Below are 25823 nucleotides of genomic sequence, written 5' to 3'. Positions count from 1 at the left end.
TTACGCTAAATTACCTGCTATGAATCTTTGCTTTTAGTAAAGATAGTAAATGTTATAAGAAAAATATGCTAAAAAGTCTTCCCTTTTTTGTTCTGTATAGGTGGGTTTATTATTTCAGCAATGCCTACAGGATATCCATGCACCTCTAAGTTCACATTCAGTCGGCATCTCTGACTTCTTTAAATTCCCCTGAAATTTTTCCATCAAATTATGAGGCCAAATGAACAAGGCAGCCTTGTATATTACTCTATGGAAGTACTGGCTGGATTTCAAAATTGACAATTTCTTTCTTCCCTCTAGAACTTTGATAATTTTTCACCTAGAAAATATGCCTTTGCACAAAACATTTTAGCAGCTACTTGACACTGAGGGTATCAATAAACATATTATTTCCTTTCAAATGGGCAGGTGTTTGACTTGCACAAATCTAGTCTGGTTTTGTCCCTGAAACCTATGTATTTTTGATACTGTGAGTGGTTAAAGATTATAGTTGTTTACCTATACTTCCTAGGTATTCTGAATGATTAGAATTCAGTTAAGAAAGTCTAATACCAGTGTGCAGATGGGATAAATGGTGGCAGTGGGATTGACTCAGGTTTCCCTGAATCCAAATGTACTGCAAGTACTCTCTAAAATTTAGATACTCTCAAGGTTTTATCTCCTGGGGGGAATTATACTACCTACACCTCAGAGGTATCCCTGAAGACACACTAGCAGGTAAGTTGAAATGAAGATGTAGCCTTGAATCCTTTCCTGAAAAACACCACAAAACTGGCCTTCATGCCTCATTCATACTGCTTCCTGTTGGATGAACATGCTTCTCCCTCTTGGAGGTTCATGGTTTCAAGAAACTCCAGAAAGAACAACTGAGCTCTACGCCATACGCCCCAAAAAAGGTTCAGCTTTGGGAAGCCATTTCATTTAACACATTTACTTGCAATCTGTAATGTGACTAGGCATTTTCTAGTTTACACAAGAAAATAAAAAATATCATTCATAGACCAGACCAATGAGGAAGCAGACATATCGAAGGGAAGGGACTGCATTGGTACATTACCTTATCACTTACCGCTGCAGTGCATATCCCAAGAGGCAGCATTAAACAGGGATCTTCAGACCCCTTAGCCTTCTCATAAGATTTGCACCTGACCCACATCCAAGGACATTTGATCAGACTGTGGATGACAAGCAGCCTACATAAAGGACAAGGCACACGTATGCCTGAAAGTTTCCAGTTTTACAAGGATTTTTCCTCCCCCAAAAGCCAGCTAAAGAGAAACTGGCACTGAACAACCACTTACTTTCATTTCCCACTTCCCCTTTTTCCAGCTTTTTTAACAGTCTGGATCGCTCTACCTGCCAAATTCACCTTCCTGCCTATTAAAAAGTTTAGGAGGCTGTTCGCAAAGGTCACTGAAGTCTTCTTGTTGACAAGAAAGATTTTCCAGTTGGACCAGGACCAGTCCAGAAACCAGTGAGGATTTTTCTATCCTCATGAATCCCAGAGATACAGCTCTGTTAGAGTATAGGAATGCAGATTTAACACTTAGTGCTTTGCAGAGGCATATTGAGATCATTAGACTTTGTGGCTGAGCTCTAAAGGCCTAATTTAGGCCTGTGAGTCCTTAACTAAAATGAGCTTGGGTTTCTGTTGGTAGATCTTGCCTCTGAAGCAGGAGCACGGATTTCAGTCTCCCCACTCTAGACCCATTTAAAATACTAAATATGCTAAGCTAATAAAGCCACAGCCTGCTGTTTAAATCCTCATTTTTGTCTGCTTTCAGATCACCGGTGTCCAGACCAAAATTCAGAATTCTTATTTGGAGTCTATCACAAACCAGTAATACGCTCTCAGATGACAGTTTCCTTTGCTACACAGTAGTTTACACATGACAGACTATTAGCAAATCGCTAATTAAAGTGGCATGCTTTGGTAAGGAATGTGCTTTTGCTATAGAATTTGTGTAAGAGGCAGCATTTTCTGGAAAATAATTCTAAAGCACTTGTGTAATGTGAAAAACAGAAAGCAAATCTGCATATTCTGCAAAACAGTGTAGATTATTCCTTCCAAGTTGCCAAGCAAAGGAAATAGATTAGCAAGCTGAATAGCTGGTAAACGTCTTCATTTTGTAATAGTAATCAGCAAACCTATCTGCTTTGTTCTCAAAATCAATAGCATTGAGCTCTCTGTTGCATAAAACCAGAAGAAAATCATTGTAATTAATAAGACTTTTTTTAAAGCATGCAGCAAAACTGTACCTGTTCTTTCTCCTTTAGAGTGTCCAATGTTGCAACAGTTGGGTAAAACGCCCACCAAATTCACTGTCAGAATTTCTTGAAGCAAGAGTAAAAGATATATCTGCAAGCTGCAAATTAAAAAGAATGATTAGGAAAATTTCCATATGAGTATTCTCACAAACATTAACCAATTGTCCTATAAAATTATTATTAAGAATTCACTGTCAAGTGTTGAGAATTCAAGAAAAGGTAGAACTAAGATGCTGATAAAATCTTTAATTGTCTGCCTTGTGTGTGTGCGTTACAAGACAGTCTTTAATTAAAGAATCATACACTATTTTTTCCCCAGGATAGCTGCATCACTCTGTGCACAGAAGGGATGATGCTTACTTAATGAGTAGTTATTGAGAATTTTGTTTTCTTCACAATATTTAGTGAATGTCCCCACGGTTTATTTACAGGACATTATTCAAATGCTACTCCACTAAAGAAATTATTACTTCTCCAATCACTTTTTGTGTGAGCAACATTATCCTCATATCTGAAACTAGAAATGACTGCTTTTTGGAAAAGGACATTAGCTCATTCTGATCTCCATGTTGCTGATTTTGAGTGTTTCAAGTAACTGAGTGAGGTAGTTTCCAGCGCTTAGGTATCATTTTATTTCTCTGGTTTTAGCACAGATATATTTGAGAGTCTTAATTATGATTTGAACTTTGAGTTATGAGTTTATCTTTGCAATATTTCTTATGAAGTAGGAGTACAAAGTAATCTATGCTCACGAAGAGTAAAAACACAACATTAATTTCAGGGGCCCAATTTGAGATGATGAGGGCCTGGCTTTTCTTGCAGTTTTGATTTACATAGCACCTTATTCGTTAAAAATACAGTTTCCAAAGAATTAATCCTCAGTTATGAATGCTCACAGTTTGTGCAAATGACACCCTCAAGACCAAAATGGGAACCAGTAAGGAGACAAACTACAAGTGCTGAGCAGCTATCACAATATTGATCCCAAGGAGAAAGATAGATATATAGCCCAGTTTCATAATAACATTAATCAAGAGACCACCCCTTCTCATCATGGAATCTTTTTCCTCATCCAAACTTTCCACAGAAAAAGAAAGCAACAGTCACAGAGACATCAATCTCTTCCACTATTTAAACTAGATTAATTTCCAGAAATATCTGTAATGTGCAATTAATAGACCCATAAAAAGTACTGTGCAATTACATAATTAAAATCAAAGGCATCTCTTCAAAATAAATCTCTAAAAAATGATCACGTGTTTAAATCTTGTGAAAGCTTAATGAGGAATACAAGTTGCTTCTCACATGGACGCTGAAGATACATTAAATAATCCACTGGGTATTTTAATTACCAGAAAAGGAAATATTGCTTACCCTGTCTACAATAACTCACATCTGATTTATTTTGAAAATATTTGAATTTAAGCATAAAAATCACCCTGTCTGACTTTATTTTTCTGCATGCGAAAAGGGAAATGTCATGTGTAAAACTAGTATTTCTTCTTGTTATTATTTTATAACAACAACACATTAAGACAATCAAACTGCATTGTTTCTAAATCTTGCAACAGACAGGTTTGAGTTCCCAAATAAGCTCTATTCTTATTCTTTCTGGGATGAAAAACATTCTGGCTAGCAAAAATGTGTTTAACCAGGAAGATAAGTATATTTTTCCACCACAGAAAAAATTGATCGAGCTGCTTTACTGAATTAAGAATTGTTCTGTTAGAATAACAGAATAACAATTACTCTGTCAGAAACTTTTGTTTACAGCTTTTGTCTCAGATATAAACAACCTACAGAAGGGCTCTGTCAGTGCAGAACATGTAGTGATAAATTTACAATATAAATTTCAGTCTGGTCCAATTAGCAATCTTTTAAATAAAAGTTAATATATCACTAAGAAAGAGATTTTTTTCCTCTATAACACTGCTAAACTTAAATAGTTACAATGATCTCAGACATCTTAATAGCTCTATAGCTTTTCTTTCCCTCTACAAATGATAAAAATTCATTTTAAAACATAAAATCTGGCAAAGTAAAACAAGTAAAAAATAATCCACAGATTCATGACAAAACAGCACAGTTACATAGTGGATTGCTTCTGTATCTTACATGACGGTGGGTTATGAAATGCCATATAATGTTCTAGTGCATTTGTCCCAGAAAAATTTTCTGTCAGTCACAAGCATCAGTGACAGAAATTGCTTCCTTAGTATTACTGATGATCTTCTACATCTTCGTGAGCTATGAGCTGCTTTCAACTCACAGCTGACTGGAGAGCAAATTTCTTTTATATGATCAAAAAATCTCTTAGATTCCCCTTCATTCCCTGATGGTTATAGGAATAAAATAACACTTGTTAACTCCTTGAACTGCTAAGAGCAAAACGGTTTTCAGAAAAAAACTTAAGTTCTCTGCTAATACTACCTGACAATTTTTTCATACACGTGATGACTTCTTATCCTTAATTGTCCTTGTTGTGTTCCTCTCAAGAATTCAAACAGGAGGTTCGAATGACAGGAGAACACAGTTCTCTCTCTCACTGTTATGTCAAATGACTTTCCATTTCTCTGCAAGAACACAATGAACTTCCACTCTCAGGATATTCATTTCTTGCAAATCCTCTATACAATGGTTCTGATGAAAGGTATCTGCAGAAGTCAGGTGAATTGAAGAAGGAGATGAATTAAAGTTAGGCATTATGTTTCCAAACAGAAAAGTCTGTACCTTCCTAAAAGGGAAATAAGTTTCTCTTAGAGGATATTAAGCACCAAAGAAAATTCTTCTTAAATGAGAACTGACTTTGGCTAATTTGTGTGACATAATCCTAAAGGATACTCCCTGAAGGAACAGTAGGAAAATGCAATTGAGGGGAAATGATTTGAGTGGCATGATCATTGCAAAACTTTCCTAAATTTTCCTTTTTTTAAAAAAAAAGTACCTACTAGATTAGGATTCACTCAGTAGTAGTACTAGTGGTTGACATTGCTGCTTTCTTGTTGTCTAATACCATAAGAAAAAAGTGCAGATTTTAAATAAATGAGAACTCACTGAGAACTCACAAACTGCCAGTTTTAGTGAGACACAAGAACATGGGAAAATATTAAAGCAGTTGAAACATCAGGTTTCAGCATTTTAATACTACAGCAACATTGTTTCCCCTAGTTTAAGTTTAAAAAACAAACAAAGTCACCCTCGTCCTCTGTCCTTTCTTCCCAAAAGTAATCATCAGGGCTGAAATTATGTGTTTTTAATTTGGTCAAAACTTGAAAAACTGATTATTGGTCCAGGACTGATACACAGACCATAACTCTCATGAGAAGTCTTTTTTTTTTTTTTTTTTTTTTTTCCCCCCCCCCATTTCCACAGCCATGAGCAACGTGAGCCAGGGCATACGAATGCGCAGAGATAGTGTCATGGACAAAATTAAGTGTTCCATTGCCTGCAATCACAAAGTAATCACAGTGCGATTCTTGTGCATAGTAATGCAAGATTAAGAAATGCTGTTTTCTGCTGCCCATGGCTAATGTACTGAAAAACAGCTTTGGATGAATTGGGCCTGGTTAAATATTGTCTCTTCCTTTCTTTAGAACATTTTGTATTCCACTTGTAATTCAATTTCCCTGTAAGTTTCCAGGCTGAGAAAAATGGATTTATTCAGTCTTAGGAAGAGAAGGTTAAGGAGGGATCTTGTTGCTGTATTCATGAACCTAGTGGGAGGGTAGAGAAGAAATGGAGCCAAACACTTCACAGAAGTGCACAGTAGTAGGACAAGAGACCACAGACATATGTCACAGCAAGGGAAATTCTGACCTGATACCAGGAAACAATTTTTTTCAGCGACAGTAATCACACACCGGAGCAAGCGTCCAGAGGGGCTATGGGTCTACTGTCCTGGCCAACGGGACATGGCCCTGCACAACTTGATCTCAGATGGCCCCTTATTTCAGCAAAGGATTGGACCTTCAGAGGTCCCTTCCAACCTAAATTATTTTGACTCTTCAAGTTAGTAAGTAAGATAAAACACCTGTAATAACACTAAAAGAATAACAAGTCCTTCCCCTTCTTATACTTATTATTAAATTGTGATTTTTTAAAAATTTATTATCAGACCTAATTTGAATAGAGCAACTAACATCCTTTCCTATTTCCAGAATTGTATATACTGATTTGAAGCATCACCATTTAGTCTGGAGAGACTCCACAACTGAATTAACAAGAAGAATAAAATAATAACTTTAAAGCAGTAGACAAGGAGTTTCCTGTTTGACAGCATTATTGCTAACAGCACTGGTGAGTGTAATTCCCCGTGCTTGGCTTTGACAATTTAGCCTATAAAGTTAGGTGATGCTCATTTTACCCGCTGACAGTTACACTTTGTATGAATCATGTAAGAATAAGAATTCAGCAAAATCAAAAGTGATGTCAGCGTATTAGAAAGAGTACAGAAGAAACTGCAGGAGGCAGCTGAGTTACTCAACCTGGAACATCACCTGAAGTGCGGCATTTAGTGATCACTGAGGTTCTCTAACACGCTGTCTGGCCTCAAGCAGACAGTGAGCAAAGAAAGGCACCCCTGCAAGTCCTCTCTCACGTGTAGGTCCTCACAGTGCCGGGCAAATGTCTGCGATACCATACAGATGCTAATGTTCAGGCAACTGAATCTAGTCCTGAATGTACAGTTGGGCTGAGTGAACTGAGCTGTTTCTTAAATGACTTCAGCAAAATCTTTCTCTAAAGCAAAGCTGACTTGTACAAAGCTGACTATTCAGTGAGTCCTGGTTGAACCACAGACCTGAAGTAATTTACATTTATTTCTCACAAAACTTTCACGGTTTTGAATTTCAAGATGTCTGCTACAATCCTGAACAAACACGGACTACCATAAATTGTGGTGTTGCTGTTGCTGAAACTTTGGACCTACGAGGAAAGTACCATTGTTCACCATATTAAAGAATTTGTTTTTAGCCAAGCTCAATATCAAAGACCACTTGATATTTTAACTCCTCTATCACTAATTCCAGTGCCATTTTAAGGGTCCTTGTATCTTTACAAACCTTGCACACTTTCAAGCTCCTAAAAGCCAGACCCAACACCTCTGCCCGCATGGACAGTAGATTTTGTTCAAGAAAGGATACAGATGCCTGATAATAACCTTACTATTTCATGTCCTGCTTGGCATAATGATTTTAATAACAGTTAAAGGAATCTGTCTTAAGATAGTATATAAGAAAGTATTTTAAAATCAAAGTATTCTTGTGCACATCATAATGGAGACGTCATATTCCTCAAATGTCAGGCTTTTTTCCTCTCTTTATGTTAATTAGCATAATTCTGGCTCAGTTACCAGTGTTGTTGGCAATATTTGTTGATCATCAATTAATGAACAGTAATTACTTAATCTTTAATTATTTCTACTGATGTAGAAACAAATATGCACAATTGATACAACTGGCAAAAAATATAGAGAAACAAAAATTTCATATTGGCATCAGCTATAATAATTCATGAATTCATGTCAACTTTATTAAATTAACATGTTCAGAAGTCCTTCTAAAAGTCACAATATTTCTTTTGACATTTTCAAAATGTCAATTTATTTTGAAGTACCTCTAAGTCTATGAAAGTTAAAAAAGGTGTAAATTGTTTTTTCTTTTTAACCCAAATAAAGATACTTCTTAAAAAAGAATAGAAGGGGCTAAAGTAATTCATTTTATGTTGACCGAAGACAATTATATTTCCAGCTGTTCAATTAGATTAGAAAAGCAAAAAGGTCAATATTTTCACAACACTAATCATCTGCATAGCAAAACATATGCATAGCAGAACCATAAAATCACTTTTTCCTTGCTGCAGAAATCTGCCATAATTGCACATCACTTTTCCAGATTTTTTTTAGATGCATTTCCTGTGATTTTATGAGCCACAATATTCATTATCCTATATTGAGTAACCAGACTCATTATTTTTTCATGACTTTTTTGCAGACAGTTTGAAATACCAGGATCATATTCTGCCCATAAACAAGACAGTTGAATAAAATCACAATCAAGCTATCTACTTAAAGGTATTCTTGGTGTTTCTTCTGTATAATGGTCTTGCAGAACAGCCCTTGTCTGAAAATGTATTTACTTTGAGGTTTTATTATAATTTTCCTGCTTTATTTTTCTTCCTTAAATTTAAAAGGTCATCGACATTCTGTGTGAGATTTTATGTCCCTTACTGACACATGAAGGCTGACGACCTCTAAATTTGTCTTGAATGCCTTTTCAGATTGGGGCAATATGAGAATTTTAGAAGGAAATATGCCCTTCTTTTCCAAAGCTATGCAAAGAAAAGGACCCCATGCCCAGAGAATTTGCCTTTACTGGAGTTTGCCAGTTATTTCTCAAAAATAAAAGATGGAAGTCCAAGTCTAATGCAGAAAAGACTTTCAGCTAATTCCACAAATCTCTCCTGAGAGAGGAGCAGTTTCAAACTGTTTGGACTATTGCAAAAGATGGGATGAAAAGACAGAAATGTGAAAGCTTTGTAATGACTTTCCCTGCTGCAATAATTACATAATGTAAAAATGATAATAAACCACTTTTGCCATTATTTATTATATCTCCATTCTAAGCAAGGAAAAATAGGTTAAGCACTTACTTACTTCTTCACTGAGAATATCACTTATTCACTGAGAATATCATTTACTTGCTAGTGGTCTCAAGAGAGCATGAGTAAGAATAGAGATGTTTCTAAACAGTGAAAGAAGAACTGGTCCACTATTTTAAAAAATAGGAGTCTTTCCTGCTACAAACAAATTTTGTAAGTATGAGAACACCTTTAGAGTTCATCGGTCTAACCACAACACTGCAAAACTTCAATCTCAGGTTTTTCTCCCCCAGTTTCCATGCAGGATTCTGTTCCTGATCCCAGTTACTTTCAGTTTAGAGCACCACAAATCATCTTTTTCCTGTTCTTGAAGTGGTACTATCAAGAACTAAGCCAGTCTCACACAACGAGAACAGACACAAACAGTCTCTATCCATATTCCTGTACCTGTCAGTGGGGAACTCGAGATGTCCATCACTACTAGGGAAGATCCAAGAATCCACGATTAAGCTCCCAAATACCTCTGTAGGAGCAGAACTTGGGCTGAACAACAAGTTTCAATAAAATAATGGGATATTGTATTGAAAGAGTCAGTTGCGGCTTTCTGCTTCAAGGTAAATAGAGAAAGTCAGCCTCCATTTGCACAAGTCAGTTTTCCTTAAAAAAAACTAAGTTCTGATAATAGAAATGAATTACTGTAAAAATACATCTGTTCATAGATAATATATAATTAAGAAACAGTATATTTAATCTGGCTATTACTATTTCCATTATCCTAATATCAGAGACCCCATTCAGTTTTAAAATGCCAGTGTCCATGCACAGTACAAAGGCAATTAGCCTTTTACTAATAAATCTAAAGAATAGCAAAAAATGGGAGGGGAAAGAAATAATGTGTGGAAAAATACACTGCAGACACAGTCAGTTAATACACAGCAATGCAGCATAAAGATGTATACGCACAGTTCAAGCATATTCCTTTATTCAGAACTGAAGCCAAATCACCTAAATGTTAATAAAAACTTCACACTACTCCATATATCATAATGAGAATGGGATGTTATTAGCCCATCAGTGAAGTGAATACATACCCACTTGTCATTTATGTCGCATCTACAAATGTGAGAATCTGCAGAAATAGCTGATTTCTCTCCTTCATGCAAATTCAACTACTTCTTTGCTCTCATGAACACATTTATCCAGTACCATTTTCAATATGCTAGAGGTATAAATAATTTCAAAAGATATGTCACTACAAGTGAAGGAATAAAACAAAGGAATAGGACCAATATATTCAAAAAACACTCTGAAATATTTCTGCAGTAGTTCTTATCTATAAAATCTGTAGCATAAATAGCATGGGATGGTATGAAGTTTTTATTGCCAGTTGTATCAGTGACCTATATAACTTATTCCATGCTGTTGGTAAAATGTGTATTCCAAATGTATAAACATAAATCTTTTAAAAACACGCAAATATGTATTCTCTTATTGTGTTTGCATAGGATGTACACAGCATGCAAAATTGTATACAAAAGGAAACGTTAAGTCTTTATTACATCCTAACTAAGAAATCTTAGATTTGGCTTTAGAAAACCAGCTAGTATTTTTCAAGTAGAGTAAAAAGTCTCCTGTTCTTACTTTTCTCGAAAGTCATGTTAGTGGCATCTAATTGTCCAACGTCAGAAATTAAAGCAATCAAATGTCATTCACAGTCAAATCCAATAGCAAACGATTCCATTTAATTATACAATATTTCTGTCTTTGATAAAAATTAACATTTTAATTTGATATAACAGTGATCATTTTGTCACTGCAGAGACTGTATCTTCCCCACATCTTGTCAATTATTTATTGCAAGCCAATGAATTTAGCTATTCTGCCCTAATCATTATCCAGCTTCTTTTCTGTTCTTTAATCCAAGCAACCTGAGGAATGATTTGTCATGTGCACAGATTTTCACTTGCAGAGTGAAAACAGCTTGAAATCTGGTGAGAATTGGGGGGGGGGGGGGGGGGGGAGAGAGGGGATGGAGGTGATAGCTCCCTCGATGTCACTATCATTAATCCTCTTGGATCACCTAGAGAGATTTTCAGGAATAATAAGAGAACACGGTGGTGCATGAAGCTAACACCATGGGATTTACCGACTACAAATGGGGTGCATTAGCTCTGTGTGTACCTCAAGGCTCTTCTGCAGTTTCCCTATCCCAGTGTTATGTTTCTAAAGGGAGCTGATGCATAGAAAAGGCTGGAAAAAAATGGTTTTTGATGGGAAGACCACCTGGCCAACTTTATTACCATTATGTGATTGGAAGCATTTTCACAGTCGAGGGGGGAGCCTGGAGGTTTGCAGTCCCATAATTTCTTTGTGAAATCTGGAGAAACTGTGATTTATTATACATCTGTTACCATGGCTAAGCGTATCTGAAGGGAAAAATAGAAGGAAAGGAAAAATATGGGTGAAGACATTTTATTAAAAATACAACATAGATTCTACACACATGCCTCCCCCAAAATGCTGGTGGATGTATTCTGCTATAAAGGGCCAAATTCTGTATTCCTGAAATCAATGCTAAAAGCATAATCAGCAACAATGGCACAAGTGCTCAGAGGGCTTTCTGCTCAGCTCTAATCATTACTCATCTCTAGAGGGGCTGGCTAATCATCTAGTGCACTTAACAAGATAAAAGAGAAAATGATTTATTCTGTACACAGTAGCTAAAAGAGAGCCTTTGATTCCAGTTTGAAACAGAATCCATAACTTTCTTTTATTTTCTTTCTGGTTGTGTGATAATGTTTATAGTTTTCCCAGTTGTGGTTGAGAGGTCCCTCAGTGAAATTTCTTGACCTTCTTTGATAACAGTTAAACACATTGCTGATGGATCTCTGTTGTTTGCCATAGTTATTGCTGCTTACTGATTTTTTCCATTTCTCTGTCTTGTATTTTGACGTATCATTTGGAGCTCATATGTGACAGCTCTTTTGTGTAACCATGTTGCATTATATATCATTTCCTTTCTTGAAGATGTAATGTAAAATTTTTCTACTCCCAGAAATACTTTTTCATTTGACGCTAGAAACATCTGTCATCTCCTGCAGGATAATATACACTACATCCACTTCTCACATCATTTGTCTTAGAGCCACTTATTTCCTCCTTATTTTGCTTTCTTTCAGTTAGCATCCATCTTTTATACTCTCCAAAGATACTAAATATCTTTTCCTCTCCCTTTTCTCCTTATCCACTTGGCCTTTCCTTACTTTGGGCTAAAAATTGAGTTGATATTTCTCAGTATATCCTGTCCAAACCTCTTATAGGTTGTTTTGTCATTTTCAGTTTCTGTCAAATATTTTAATTTAAAATTGAAGAAAAGGAGAATAATCTTGCAGCTGATGTACTATATCAAAAGGAAGATAATGAGCATGCACTTCTTACCAATAACTAGAATAATGACTAGTCCCTTCCTCTCAACCTCAAGTTTCCATGTTAAACAAACTTGTCTAGAGATGTGTGTTTAGTATGTCACCTTTTCAGGAGAAGACTGTCATATTGAAATATATAAAAATACATATTTACAGAGAAACAATAGTGTGAAAAGCCCTCAACTTTCAATGAAACATTACTGTCTGCTAAAATGATGGCTTTTAAGTGCAAACTTTTTTCCTGAACCGAAGACCTGAATGACTTTTTTTTACCCAGTGCTGGCTAAACATTACCCTTCTTGCAGAGACAGAAGTCTGGGAAACCATAAGTATATCCTTATCAAAATGATTTGATTCTATAACCATTTTTGTTTTAAGACCTTCAGGAAAAACAAATATGGTATAAGACTGTTTGATATAAGATAGCTATTAACCATAATGTTTTTATTCCTGAAATGAAAATATTGGTTGTCCCTAAAATTTTTAAGATCTACACTTCCTTTAAAATATTTATTTTGAAATTCCTACACATTTCTAATTGATGTCTATTTATATAATAATTGCTTAATATGATTGCTAGAAGGATGGTAAAATGTTTAAGTGTGGCAATGCTAGTAATGTAATAATACATATGCTATACAAAGTTATACATGTATAGTGTTTATAATTATGAAGGCAGAATATGCATTTATAATACATATTCATAATCAAACAAATAAAAGCAAATATAAGAAAATAAATAAAAGCAATTTGATAGCAATTCTATTTACATTTCACACGAATTTAGTAAGACTTTTTAAAGATTTTTAAAGAAAACAGGATTCTAAAGAGAAGATTACATTTGCTTAAAAAGAAATGTTTAGTTTTATTGATAGAGTCTCTGATAAGGCCAAAGGGATATCTTTAAAATTAACTGGGTAAAAGGAATCACTGAAACTGCACCATCCACTGAGAAATGATTCATTTGCTTTAAAGATTTTGGGGGTTTTTTTCCTGCTATATCAAGGTGATGCCTAAAGTAGAAAATAAAAATCAGAAAAAGGCAAGTTTATAACCACTTCATACAGCATAGCAGACTGTTATTGGACTATGTTGTCCAGTTCACTGCAAAACAGGAAAAGCTTCAGAAAGTGCTTCAGCAATGATTCACCTCCAGAAGATGTGTTTCACACAGCAAGAGATTTAGTTAGTTCATTCTCTCCAATATGAACAAAAGAAGATTAAGAAGAGACTTGACCGAGATCTACAAGTATGCACATGAAGAACAAATTTCTAACCGTGGACAGCTCTTCAATCTAGCAGAAAAGGGTACAGTCCAATCCACTGCCTGGAAAATGAAACTAGGGGGAAAAAAGCTAGACATGAGCAAGAATGTTTTACAGTAAGGATAGTTTATCATTGGGACAGCTTATCTAGGAAGCTGGTAGGATGGCCAATGCTTGAGCCTTTAAATTAAGACTAGCTGTCTCTGTGCAACAGAGTTCAAATGCTAGGTGCTTAAGAGAGACATTACTAGCCTGGGTTACACATGCATCAGTTCGGATGATCATACTCCTACCCACTTTTAAAAATATATTCCTGCAGGGAAGGAAGTTGTTAAAATTAAATTGATTAATATATTTGTGACAGGAAAGGTAAAATGTTTATGTGCAACTATAGCAATACTGGTAATGTAACTTGGTGGTATGCAAACCTTAAACACACAGATAGGCAAAATATAGTTGTTTTATTTGTACATATACATACCTTAATATGTTCTGCTGGAGATTCTCCGTATGCGTTCAATGTGTCTTAGTAATACAAAACACATGCCCAACACACCCAAAACCTGGAACAAAGGGAGAAAAAAAAATCATATTAATCATTAACTTTCTGTCATTGCATTTCAGAAGCCTTATAAAAGGAGCAAGGCTAACAGCAACATATGTGGTCTGTTTTTAAAATAGCTACATCCAAAGTTTAACATGCTTATTTAAAAAATCCTGTGGTGAAATCTGTGCCATGCTGGAGTCAAAGGTGAAATCAGGTTTGTGAGTTTATAAACCACAGCATCTTTTATTAGACCAACTGACAGTTCAAAAACACAGGCAAGTTCTTCATGGAGTCAGGATTTCACCACTGCTTGCACTGCCTCTTTCTTATATTGTTCATATATACGTTTTTGTGTGTGTATACATATATATGTATGTTATTCTACAGTGTAACAGTCATTTCTTTAGGGAGGGGGGAAGGCAATTTTTTTTTTTTTTTTAGGATCACCTTTTTCCCTCTCCTCTCACCCTGCCCAGATGCTTGTGCCTTTCTTGTTGTTAATCAGCTAGTAGTTAAGTGTCCTTGTCAGTAGATTAGCTGGGTGTTTATTTCAACTGAAACACCGGACCTCATGACATCATTGGATTATTCATAAATATCTTATCCAACTAAATATAACTAAATGTATTTGGTTATAATGTAGAACTAATGTCCAAAAGACTGGAGGTAGTCAAAACTGAGGTGATGGGAGTCACACCACAGACATCTAAGAATTTGCATAGTTGAAAACTTTATGCAAAATCTTTTTTTTTAAACTGGCTAGTATTCAAGGTAGCTCAATAGTCCATTACAGCACTTTTTACGCTGTATAATCAGCTGACACAATTACCTAAAGCTGACAGCCACAATCTGAATCCCTGCTGCTTCCCAAAGCCCTAAACAAGGTGCTGCTCTACAACCCAAGAGCTCCTCCGCCCGCTCAGCGTCAGCCGGCACCAAGGACCAGCTCACACGGCCACCGCCACCGTGCCTCAGCAGCAGCATTTTCTTCAGTGGAGACCAAAGAATCGCCCTGGAATCAACACCTTTCCCTGTTCACTATATCCAAAGCCTATGGAGGCTGATCCTCTCTGTTTGGCTGTGTTCAAACGGCTAGAAGTAAAGGGGATGAAATCAGTCCAGCGCGTGCACTGCTAAAGCACTGCTCATCTCACTGCAGGAGGCCACATGGCCCTACGCCCTCACCACTACACCGAGTTTCCCATTGACTTCAAAATTGGATGATTCCACCTGGAACTCTTACAAACTTCCAGTTAAAGCTGTGCAGGTGCACATCAGCTTTGACAGGCTCAAAACAAGGATGTTTCCCCGATAAGACAAATCAGGGCATGGAAACACTGGAAGACGGATAAATATAGTGGCAATGAATGACCCTCTGTGAAATTCTATTTTTTAATATTTAAAATAGGCTTATTTTTTCTGTAAGTCCATAGGGTTTGGACTTGATGGGAACAAATAATCAGAGCAATTACAAATCTACAGTTTGAACAAGTGGCACTTAAATTGAAACTGTAATAACTTTTAATACAAAGGATCCCATCATCTGATTTAAAGATCACAGGAAGAATTATTGCTATGATGATAAAATGAATATTAAACTAAACAGGCTTATTATTTCAGCTCATGTAATGAAAACTTTTATTTATTACAAAACCATTAAACATAATTCCATTTAATTTGCCTGACTGGTAATCCCTTCCCATGGGACTCTCCAAACAAAGCCTTGGAAACCAAATCACAGTTTTCTGCTATCTTATCATTGAGAAATCCCTTTACGCATGGAGATACAACACATATATCTATAAGAATAGTGGCTTTTAAACAGAACATTTGCGAACTGAAAGACACACACTATCCTTTATAAAATACAAACAATCTCTTGAGGCATCAGAGCAGCACAAATTAAACTTCACAAATGGTAGGACTACTTTAAAAAATTAGTAAGAAAAGAAAACTCAAAACCAGTGGTCTGGCTCCCCAGTCTAAAAAAAAATCTGCTTTTCAACTATTTTCACGCATGATCAGTGTGAAAAACAGCTTCATTAAAATAGTTGGAAGATAGCATCAATTTGATATTGTATTATTTCATGGTTTTATTACATGCCACCACATCCTGGACTGATGCACTTGAGGAAAGCAAGGTGCAGCAAACCTACAACTGTATCCACCCACATGTTTTAACAGCACTGGGCATCTCTTCATTTCTCAGAAAACAGAAAAAAAAAAAAAAAAAGGTGAGTTATTGCAGTTTGAAAATCAGGAGACATGTAGAGACCTGAGATGTCTAACTAGCACTTCCTGTCCTACATTCACTTTTACAACCCAAGGAAAATATATGAACAGTAGGTGCACTAAAACCTGACTTCTAACTGGAATTAAAAGTGACACATCACGATGGAAGTTGCACTGCATCTCTAGTGTAAAAGCTAAGATTGTTTTTGTTCTTTAAGCAGAGATTTGTTGGGTTTATTTACAGAGAAACTACATCTTTGCTTAAGGACAGCACTTTCTCATGGAAATTCCAGAGGATTTACTAGTATGTGTGCTACTAATTTCATTTTAACTCATACTGATTTATGAAGCCATAGAAGCCTTTCAACATGATAATGCACAAAAAAAGTAGAAGAAAATTATATTCCAATCTATTCATCTCTTTCCACATGAGATTAAACACAAATGTGTCAATGCAGTGTTTTTTGTACAATAATTAAATGAAAACATTTATAATGTAAAAATTGAATCTTTAAATCTTTTACATGAAAGAATAGCCAAGCTTCACAGTTTTTTTCTAGAAATCATCATCCATCATTAGTTACATACTATTGACTGCTGTAATAAAAATATTCTCAATGCGTAAATCAGTAGTATAAATGATCAGAAAAAATGTGACTTGTCTCAGGTTTCTGACACACTGTATAGAAAAATCTTGGTTTGAAAATCGTATTTCACCTTCCCTTAAGAATATATTCCTTTGAGAACGTGTGCAGGACTGCTGCTGCTGCTGAATTACAAGCTTGGAATTTGTCTTAAAAGTCCCTTCTTCTTCCACCAGAATATTTATTTCTACCATGCACTATTATTCTGAGTACCGGATAGTTTCTTCCTATATAGTTTTGTACTGGGAATGTGAATGCAAGTTTGTTTATAGCCTGCAGGAGTTCAGCAAGTGTTTCTGAGAAAGAAGAATAACAGTTCTTTTGGCAGAAGAACATCATGGCGTTTTGCAGCAGATGTAATAAATCTAGATAATAGCTGAACAGCGCATTCTGGAGTAGAGAGTCTTTCTAAACGGACCTGTCCTATGGGAATGGGCACAATGTTTTGTTAAAACTGTCTCATCTTTCTCCTCTGTTATTTAGGGTTGATTTCTTTTGAGGATTCTACACAAAACAAAGATTCTACTATAAAATTACAAAATCTGTTTGCCTACATCGCTAACTGGGGAGGCTGCATCAGCTACTTTGTTCAAATGCACGTTAGAATGAATATTTTAGAGAGAAAAGTATGTTTACCATTATATCAAAATGGAAATAGGAAGTTTATTGACACCTCACAGAGGGGAACATTAAACCTTTATTTCCTGGCTTCTGTTTTGTTTAAATTTGAAAAATGTTAGGTAAACACCATGACTGGCTGTGTTCTCATAACGCAGAAGAGTAATGCTTTGTTTTATTTCAATCATAATTTTTTTTTTTATTGTTCCAGCTGTTTTTGATTTTGTAACTTGGGAGTGGTTTTGCTAATGGCAGTCTTCCCTCAAGGCTAACATCTTACTCCTTAAAATAACTACACAGATAGGCCATGTAACACTGATTTTAACATCTGAAGATGTCTTCACTTAAGTCTGTGAAAAACAGACTACAGAAAGATCTTGCAGTCCAGGAATAAGATTCTGTTCCCAAGCCTGGGAGATATTTGGTATCCGATCTTAAACAGGATACTTCAATTTTGTTGTGTCTCTGTTAGTCTAGCAGTAAAATTGAGATATTGAAATCTTTTTTTTATGGTCTGCTCTCTCTGTGAATCTGTCCCATTATCCAGTGTATGCAAGTACTTCTACTGATTTGCATTTGAGCTAAAGGGTTTTTTTTTTTTTTCAAAATCTGTCTCAACACTGTAAACATATGCTTTTTTTCCACTTTTCATTGAGAAAATATTTTACACACTGTCATATATTGTGCTATATTCTATATAGATGAAAGGTAGGAAAATATTTTTCAGTACTTGTAATCACAGTACTTAACCACCAATAGAAAAATAAAATATAAACATACATAACACAAAATAGATGTACCAGGTCATAGCTACCAATACTTATGGAATAGTCTTGGGTTTTTAAGTGGAAAGATACCATTTCTCTAATTTTTGAAGTGCAGAAATAAAGTACAGAAAGTATGCTTTTTTACAAAGTTATGTAAATAAAATCCAAATGGCTCACATTCAAAATGGTCTTATTTAATCTTTTATCTGTTAATCGAAGCCTCAGTACGTTTGAGCAGGTGAACTGCAGGACCAAGATGCAAGTCACTGTAATGTATACACTAAAACCTTCTCAAGGTAAAATGAATATATTTTAAAAAATGACTGCACGTGGTCTTCAAAATCAACTACATGGAATATGACAATTTCCTAGAGGCAATGATTCTATTTATTCTATATTAAAATCTTTTACAATAAATCATAACTAGTATCATTCTTTTTCCCCCTAATATTTCTTGATAATACATGTTCTGGCAGAATAGTCAAAATAATATGTCTTATTTGTCTACGTTTCTTTAAAACACTAGTACTATCACAGCTAAAGTACACCGTCACTTGAACAGAATTAAATTGCTTGCAGCGCGTTTGATTTTTCTTTTAATGACTCTGTTACTTTCTGCAAAATTGATGGTCGTTCCATAAAATCCTTTAATAGTCTGAGATCGCTGCCTCTTAAAAGCTTTCCTAACTGTGGGTTTGTGCTTTGGAAGATATTTTATTGTATATTCTACTTACAAATTACAAATTATATTTTATTGTATATTTGATTCATCCTGCTTTTAGGCTATCATTGCTAACAATGTTTGCTCAATAGATTTATATAGGATTCTAACAGCAAAAATATAATTATGAGAGTAGAAAAGGGTTTTTTTCTTCTGTCAGAGCCAACCTGCTAACCAAGCACTTTGACAAGTCTTATATTTGCTTTATTTCTCTATTCACTAATTTTACTCAGAATAATCAAAAGTTAGCTCTCATAAGCTATTTGCCTGATGAGTGTCTTTCCTTACCTTCCTTTTAGGAAAATCTTTAATTCAATATTTTCCATCTCCAGTAATCTAAATTAAATGACCATTTCCCCCAAGCATCCTATGACCTCCACTTTTCTTCAACAGAACTCTAGAGAAGAGAATTTTGCCCCAAATTGCTTGCTCCAAAGAGAAACAAGATACCTTGCTAAAATTTAAGAGAACTGCATACACTCAAGAGATCTGTGGGAGCGGATCTCCTTTGGAAATCTAAGTTTAGGTGGCAAAAGTCAAAAAAAAACAAAACAAAACAAAAAAACCCAGACTTCTGGCTTATGCTCCTCCAACAGAGAAAAAAACAATAGACTTAAATTTAAAAAAAGTTTAGTAAGTTTTTTGGTATGTATTCCATCCTGTCTGGCCAAAACAGTTCATCTCACAGCATAGCAAAACACTAGTTCTGTTGGTACACTGGAAAAGTGCTGGTATCAAAAATAAAGAAAATTTGACTCACTGTTCTCTGTTTGCTTGAAATCAGATTCACGAATCTCTGTGCCTTCAGGCATTTGGCCTTTTTTCCCCCTCAAGCCTCTTATTTCAAGCAATAAACTTGGGTTTTAGAATTTTTCTCTTGTAATAAATACAGACATTTCTGTAAAACACTAAAAAATAGGTGACAGCAGATCCTGGAGAAGTTTATCGGATAGTGACTGCCAATGCTTAACTATTTCCTCTCACCATATCCCCACTGGGTGCAAGCAGGCATGCAAAACCCATCCTACAAAACCAATGGGACAATTTATAATGTTCCTGTTCATCAAATATTCCCCGAATTTGAGAACTGCCACACTCCCTTACAAGCTTTCCTCCAACATACATATGTACACAGATTTTGCAGACACTCTGACAGTTCTTGTGCCTGTGATTTCCAAGATCCAAGCTTCATTCATTTTTATTTGGAAAACAAATACGCTTCCTGTCTTATCCTGCATAAAGCAATTTAGATTATTTTAATTTTGAATGTCCGGTGGTTAAGCCACTCCAAAGTCTGCTTTTACAGAAAAAGACACAGGACGAGCTAGATGAAAACACAAACCATTATCATCTGATAGCTTGGTGTCCACCGCTTAAGCTGGTTCTGTCCTTAGCTGTTAAACAACACAGTATTTTTATTTCTTGAGCAACTAAAGACCAGGATATATGAGTATGGGGACAAAGCAAGCCTTTAAAAGGTGCACCTAGAGCACTTCTGGGACAAGACGTAAAATCAAAAACGCAATGTTCCATACTTCTAACTGCTTTTGCAGAGAAACTCTTTTTCATTGCACACGTGACATGCCACGAGACGGGCATCCATGATTCTTTCAGATTCAGGGCTTAGCTGCACTGAACTCGAGAGATCATCATTTGTCAAGTGCGGGTCTGTGGTGTCGCTTCTCCTTTGCCTGGACTTGTCGATCCTGGGGCCGTTAGAGAGTGCGTCCCCAGGCTGCAGCAACCCCACAGCGCGGTGGCTGCAGCCGTGGTGCAGCTGGGGTTTGTTAACTCCTGGGGAGCCCCCAGAGCAAACGCCTCTTCTGTGGGCTGCACCATCCAGAGTCCCACGCTTGCTTGTGTGGTGCCTTTTCACATTAAATGTGAAAAAGCTCTCAGAAGAATACATTTCTATAATAATTAGACCCTACAAAAGTGAGACAAGTATATTCTTCCATGTGGCAATTTAATTTTCAATTTCTCTTTTTAAAGGCAAAGGCTCAATGGCTGTGTTAGGCGTGAAAATCAGAAGCACAAAAGAGCTCTTAGGTCATCTCACCCGTTCCCAGAGAGCACAGATGATTCCTTCCAGAACACACCTGATTGCTTTCCTTGATTTGTGACTTGCTTTAAAATGATAAGATTGATGGGAAGACTTCCTTTCACAGCTTATTTGATAGTCTTACAAAGTGCCAAGAAAAGTTTCTTCACAATCAGGCTAAATTTTCATATTCTCTGTGTCAACTTTCTTTTTCCTCCTTTGGCGTTTGCCACATTTGTACATTTACAGAGTATTATAATATTAATTAGTTATACAACCGTATTATTTTCAGGGTCCTCTTTGCTAGCACAGCAGAAATGCAGCGTACTAGAAATTGCCCCGCAGAAGAGCTATTTTACAATATAAACTGGGCAACAGCTCTAGGAATTATCTCCACCCACAAGTCTATTCAGTGGTGCTCAGGCATGGCTCTGCGCCAAGGTGCCAGGAACGGCTCCTATCGATCACACAGCGCAGAGGATTCTCTTTGCAGTAGAAAAGGGGCAAAAGTACTTCCCTTTCAGGCTGTCTAGATAGTGAAGCTGGACATTTTTAACTGGTTCAGTTGAAAGTGCATCAACACCTACGTTCTTGTTTTGGTTGCAGGTCAGGGTTTGAATTAGTTAAACCAAGGCGAGGTTTTAATGCAAACAAACCGTCAGCTCTCTCTCCCTTTTCACCATGCCTGACCCAAACACATGGAATAAATGAGTACGGCCCAGAAAGTCAGGCTTTCTAGGAAAAAAGCAAATAAAGCCTGGTGTTCCTCCCCCTCTGCAATGCCTACGCCTGTGCAAGTACAGTGAGTAGCTAACCGTAGCAGGCACTGTGCAATACTCTGTGTAATGGAAACAGGTACACTTACTATAATCAGAACAGCTTCAAAGGCTTTTCACAGAAAGTATATACTACTTTTGTAGTTTATATTCTCTGATGAGAAACACAGAGTGCAGATTCAGCATTGGCAGATATAAGCATAAATCTACTGTAAACAAAGTTGGTTTTAACAACATTTAACAACGTACCATGTGCCACTATTTCGTAGCTCTTAGCTTTTAGGTGAGCTGTGTAATGCTTAGAAAATGCTTATTTTTAGGACAGTTTTAAGGTCAGATTCACTACCATGTAAATGCAATTTTGTGCCCAGGTTATTTCAGCAGACTTAGATCTCTGTCAGGCTTAAGTAATTCATTGAATTCGGCCCTCTTTCTTAAGGCACCTAAGTGGAAGACTCCAAGGAATAAATGTTCGGGCTGTGGGTTATTACAATGGAAAGCAAGACATGCAAGACCTAATAGCCTACTATCTACAACTCTGCAAAACATTTCACTCCAAGGACATGTTAGGAGAAAACAGGAAAACAGCTTTGCCTTCCATACAAATATACTGAAGCCAAAAAGCTGTTTGAAAGCAATGGTAGGATTGAGATATATCTCTCTATATATATGTAGATATATATAGATATATATGTTTTCTTTAATAAATGGGGACTCCTAAATTGAAATATTTGACTTGCATTGTGGATCCAAATCCTAGTGAACTCAGAGATCAACAAACACAAAAATGCAAGAATTGCTGAGGGAGTTCAGAGAAAGGACAAGCTGAAGAGTAAAGCCCATGAGAAATCTCAACATACAGGCATTATTAGAGGCCAGAAGCACTTACCAGGACATAAATAACTATATTCATTTCTTCTTTTAAAAAACAAGACTGTACAGCATGTCTGGCACAGAGATCTGCCTGCAGCCAACATGGGAATCCTGCAGAACTTTCAAACCCTGATATTTTCATCAGATACTGAATAAAAATGTAAAAAGACATCTTCACAGAAGTGTGAAATATATATGAATAATTCGTACATCTAATATAAAGTAGGGCCACATTTTTAAGGCACTGTTCTTGGGCCTGTTTAATCTAAGGGCTAAATGACTGTCGAGTTCAGTAACAGCAGATTTGGCCCAAAAGGAAAAATTCTTAAAACTAGTCTAGTTAGTGGAATTTCCATCTACATTTTGTCACCAAAATCTGAAGTGCTTTTTTGAGAACCTCAGCAATGGACCAAACCAGTTCTGTAGATGCCTACAAACCGTTTCAAGTTTAAACTTTTAGGAACTTCAACATAGAAATATATGGCCTTTGTGTACAAAATATATTAATTTGTTCTGGGCACTTAAAATGAAATGAAATTTGAATGCATGAATAACTTCCTGCTATCTTGCTGTATTACATGACAGCTGGGTATTTGAATCTAGTTACTCTAGAGAGTTGAAATCGCACAAAACTGCTTCTGTGCTACACATTTAAAATGTATTCTCTCATCAGATGGTCCACAATGTTTCCCAGAGGAATAACGGTGATATGGAAGATATACAGCCTGGCAGTCCCATATCTGCATGAACAATAAAGTTCAACAAAAAATAGAAGACAGCTCAATTTCTTTTTGCAGAAATTGCAGGGACTCAAAAAGCAGGTGCGCTCAAGATAAAGCACATAGGCTGAAGTGAAGAGATCACAGAGAACAATACAGGCAGGAGAAACACAAAGGGTTAATACTGGCTATCACATTTATGAAGAAAAAGAGAAAAAATGACAGACTCAAGAGTCTCAGGTAATGGTAAAAAGCAGCAGCACAAAAGAACATATCTATAGCAATACTTATATTATGCAACATACTAGTCATACATACTCAGCTTTTCAGTACTAGTAGCTGCTCAGACTGCAAAGGTGCCAATTACAAATACTAGTATGAAAAGCAACCAAAAGACAATTAAGCTCAAAAAAGGCAGAGATAAATGCTCTCTGTAGTGATGAAAGAATATGAAGTGGACGATTATAGTCCCAAAAGAAAATGGCACCCTGAAGCTTCCAGTAATAGGAAAAATGAAAGCAAAGACAATTGTTTAAACTGAGTTACAAAGACGATGAGAATCATACATGCTCACATTGTGTCCACTTTCCAAACCTCTAGTGCAAACACTTTCAGGTGACAGAGATTTCTTTTACTGGTTTATCCCAACCTCGCAGAAATGCACGTCATTCCTAACCAGGGATATGGATTCCACCAGAGCAAAAATAGCTATTGGGGACCTGGGAAAGAATCAAAGATGACAAACAGGAAACATATTTATATTTCTATTTTTAATAGAAATATAAACTATTTTGCTGCAAAGAAAGCACAAGGAGAAGGAAGCAAGGGCAAGGAAAACTCCAGAGGAAGAACCTCAGCAGAAGGAGGCAGCAGCCCTCTCTTCATGGAAACTTTCCTCAATTTCTGCTCGCTCCATTGACTCTTGCCTTAGCAGGGAAGAACATGTGGGAGTCTGTGGACAAATGGGAATATGCCAGATGTGATATAACTGGAGCTGAGCAAAGCATTTGATAAAGTGCCTGAGGAAATCTGACTTAAAAAAAAAGTTAGAATTATCTGGATTCGAACCAGTCTTACACGAACTAAAAACTGCCCAAGGGCAAGGCAAGTACAAGTACAAAAGAGGTACAAGGGGTGGTGCTGCCTGGCCTGTGGAAGTCTTGATTTGTAACAAAGAGCCAAAGGAAAAAGGTAAACGTAGTACATTAAGTAAGAGCTCATACAGTATTAAATTAAGAAGAGTTATAGTTACCAGAAAGGAAAAGAAGTAATAGCAATGAAAGGAGAAAGATGGGTACAAAACATCAAACATTCAAAAGGAAGGCACAGAAATGTATTCTGAAGGACATATATTCTAAAAGCAGCAATTACATTTGATCATTGCACATCAGCTTACTTGCATGCATTTTCAGTGGTATATGATGCCATAAATTTCTTTCGGGATCACGTCACAGGCCAGTGATGCAGCAACCTTCCTCTATTTCACAATTAGAAAAATTTATACAAATGGGGTTCATGGGAAATTTTTCTCCATAGGAATGACCCAGACAAAGCAACTGATTATTGGACCTGTCATCTGAATTAAAAATGTGCCAAGTGCAGTCTCTATAGAAAGCTGGAGATCACGCCAACAAAATGTACACATAATGAGTATCTGCAGCTGTATTTAACAGGTGTGTATTGGCAGAGCATGGATAATACAAAGTGAACAACAAATTAGGAAATGGCAGTCAGCCAACAAGCTGACATGATATTTTCTGTTTGATTAAAGTACCCAAAATCTGACCAAAAGAGTTTATTGAAAGAAAATCGCAAATATAGTTTCCTCTGCCTCCCCAGAAACAGCAAATAAAAATACATTATGTCAAGTTAATCCTGTTGGATCTGTACGCAGATCAAGGAAATACTTACAGAATTTTGCAATAGTCTATAAGAAGTTGGTGTGAACCCTGGTTTGCCAAGTCCCAATTTTGGGGGAGGAGTCTTCTCCAAGAGCCTCAAGCAAGGGTCCAACCTACAAAGGAATCTGAAGAGAGACACAATTAACTCCACTGCACAATGACAGTTGTGTGTCTTGTATGGATTTCACTTACAGAAATCTCCACTGACAATTTGAACTTCAAAATGAGCAACAACACCACAGGGGAGAAGTGCATTTCTGAGACAGCAATAATACGTAGAACATATTGAATATTTTGTGCTACTCAAGGTAAAAAAATGCATCTCCAGATGGCCACAGAAATGCTAACAAAAAGACTCTCAACCTATGAATCTCATAGTCTGAGAATTAGGCAACTATTTTAAAGGCTTATCTATATCTAAGACACTGA

General features: G+C 36.3%; 1 long non-coding RNA gene across 1 annotated transcript in view; it reads right to left on the bottom strand.

Moving 5' to 3' along the window:
* Window positions 1-1124: 1124 nt before the first annotated feature.
* The window catches only part of LOC112978798 (uncharacterized), a 36958-nt gene continuing 12259 nt past the window's right edge, over window positions 1125-25823 (bottom strand). Inside the window, exons 4-11 of the long non-coding RNA XR_010386065.1 lie at window positions 25405-25519; window positions 14037-14118; window positions 11166-11291; window positions 9957-10084; window positions 9313-9472; window positions 4699-4922; window positions 2260-2366; window positions 1125-1193 (exon numbers count right to left, since the gene is read on the bottom strand). This is a non-coding gene — a long non-coding RNA (uncharacterized LOC112978798). The remainder of the gene's footprint in view (window positions 1194-2259; window positions 2367-4698; window positions 4923-9312; window positions 9473-9956; window positions 10085-11165; window positions 11292-14036; window positions 14119-25404; window positions 25520-25823) is intronic.

This window comes from Dromaius novaehollandiae, chromosome Z (assembly GCF_036370855.1).
Source record: "Dromaius novaehollandiae isolate bDroNov1 chromosome Z, bDroNov1.hap1, whole genome shotgun sequence".
In the NCBI taxonomy this organism is placed as follows: domain Eukaryota; kingdom Metazoa; phylum Chordata; class Aves; order Casuariiformes; family Dromaiidae; genus Dromaius; species Dromaius novaehollandiae.
The sequence above is the reverse complement of the archived record's forward strand: the minus strand, read 5'-3'. Positions and strand labels throughout refer to the sequence as shown.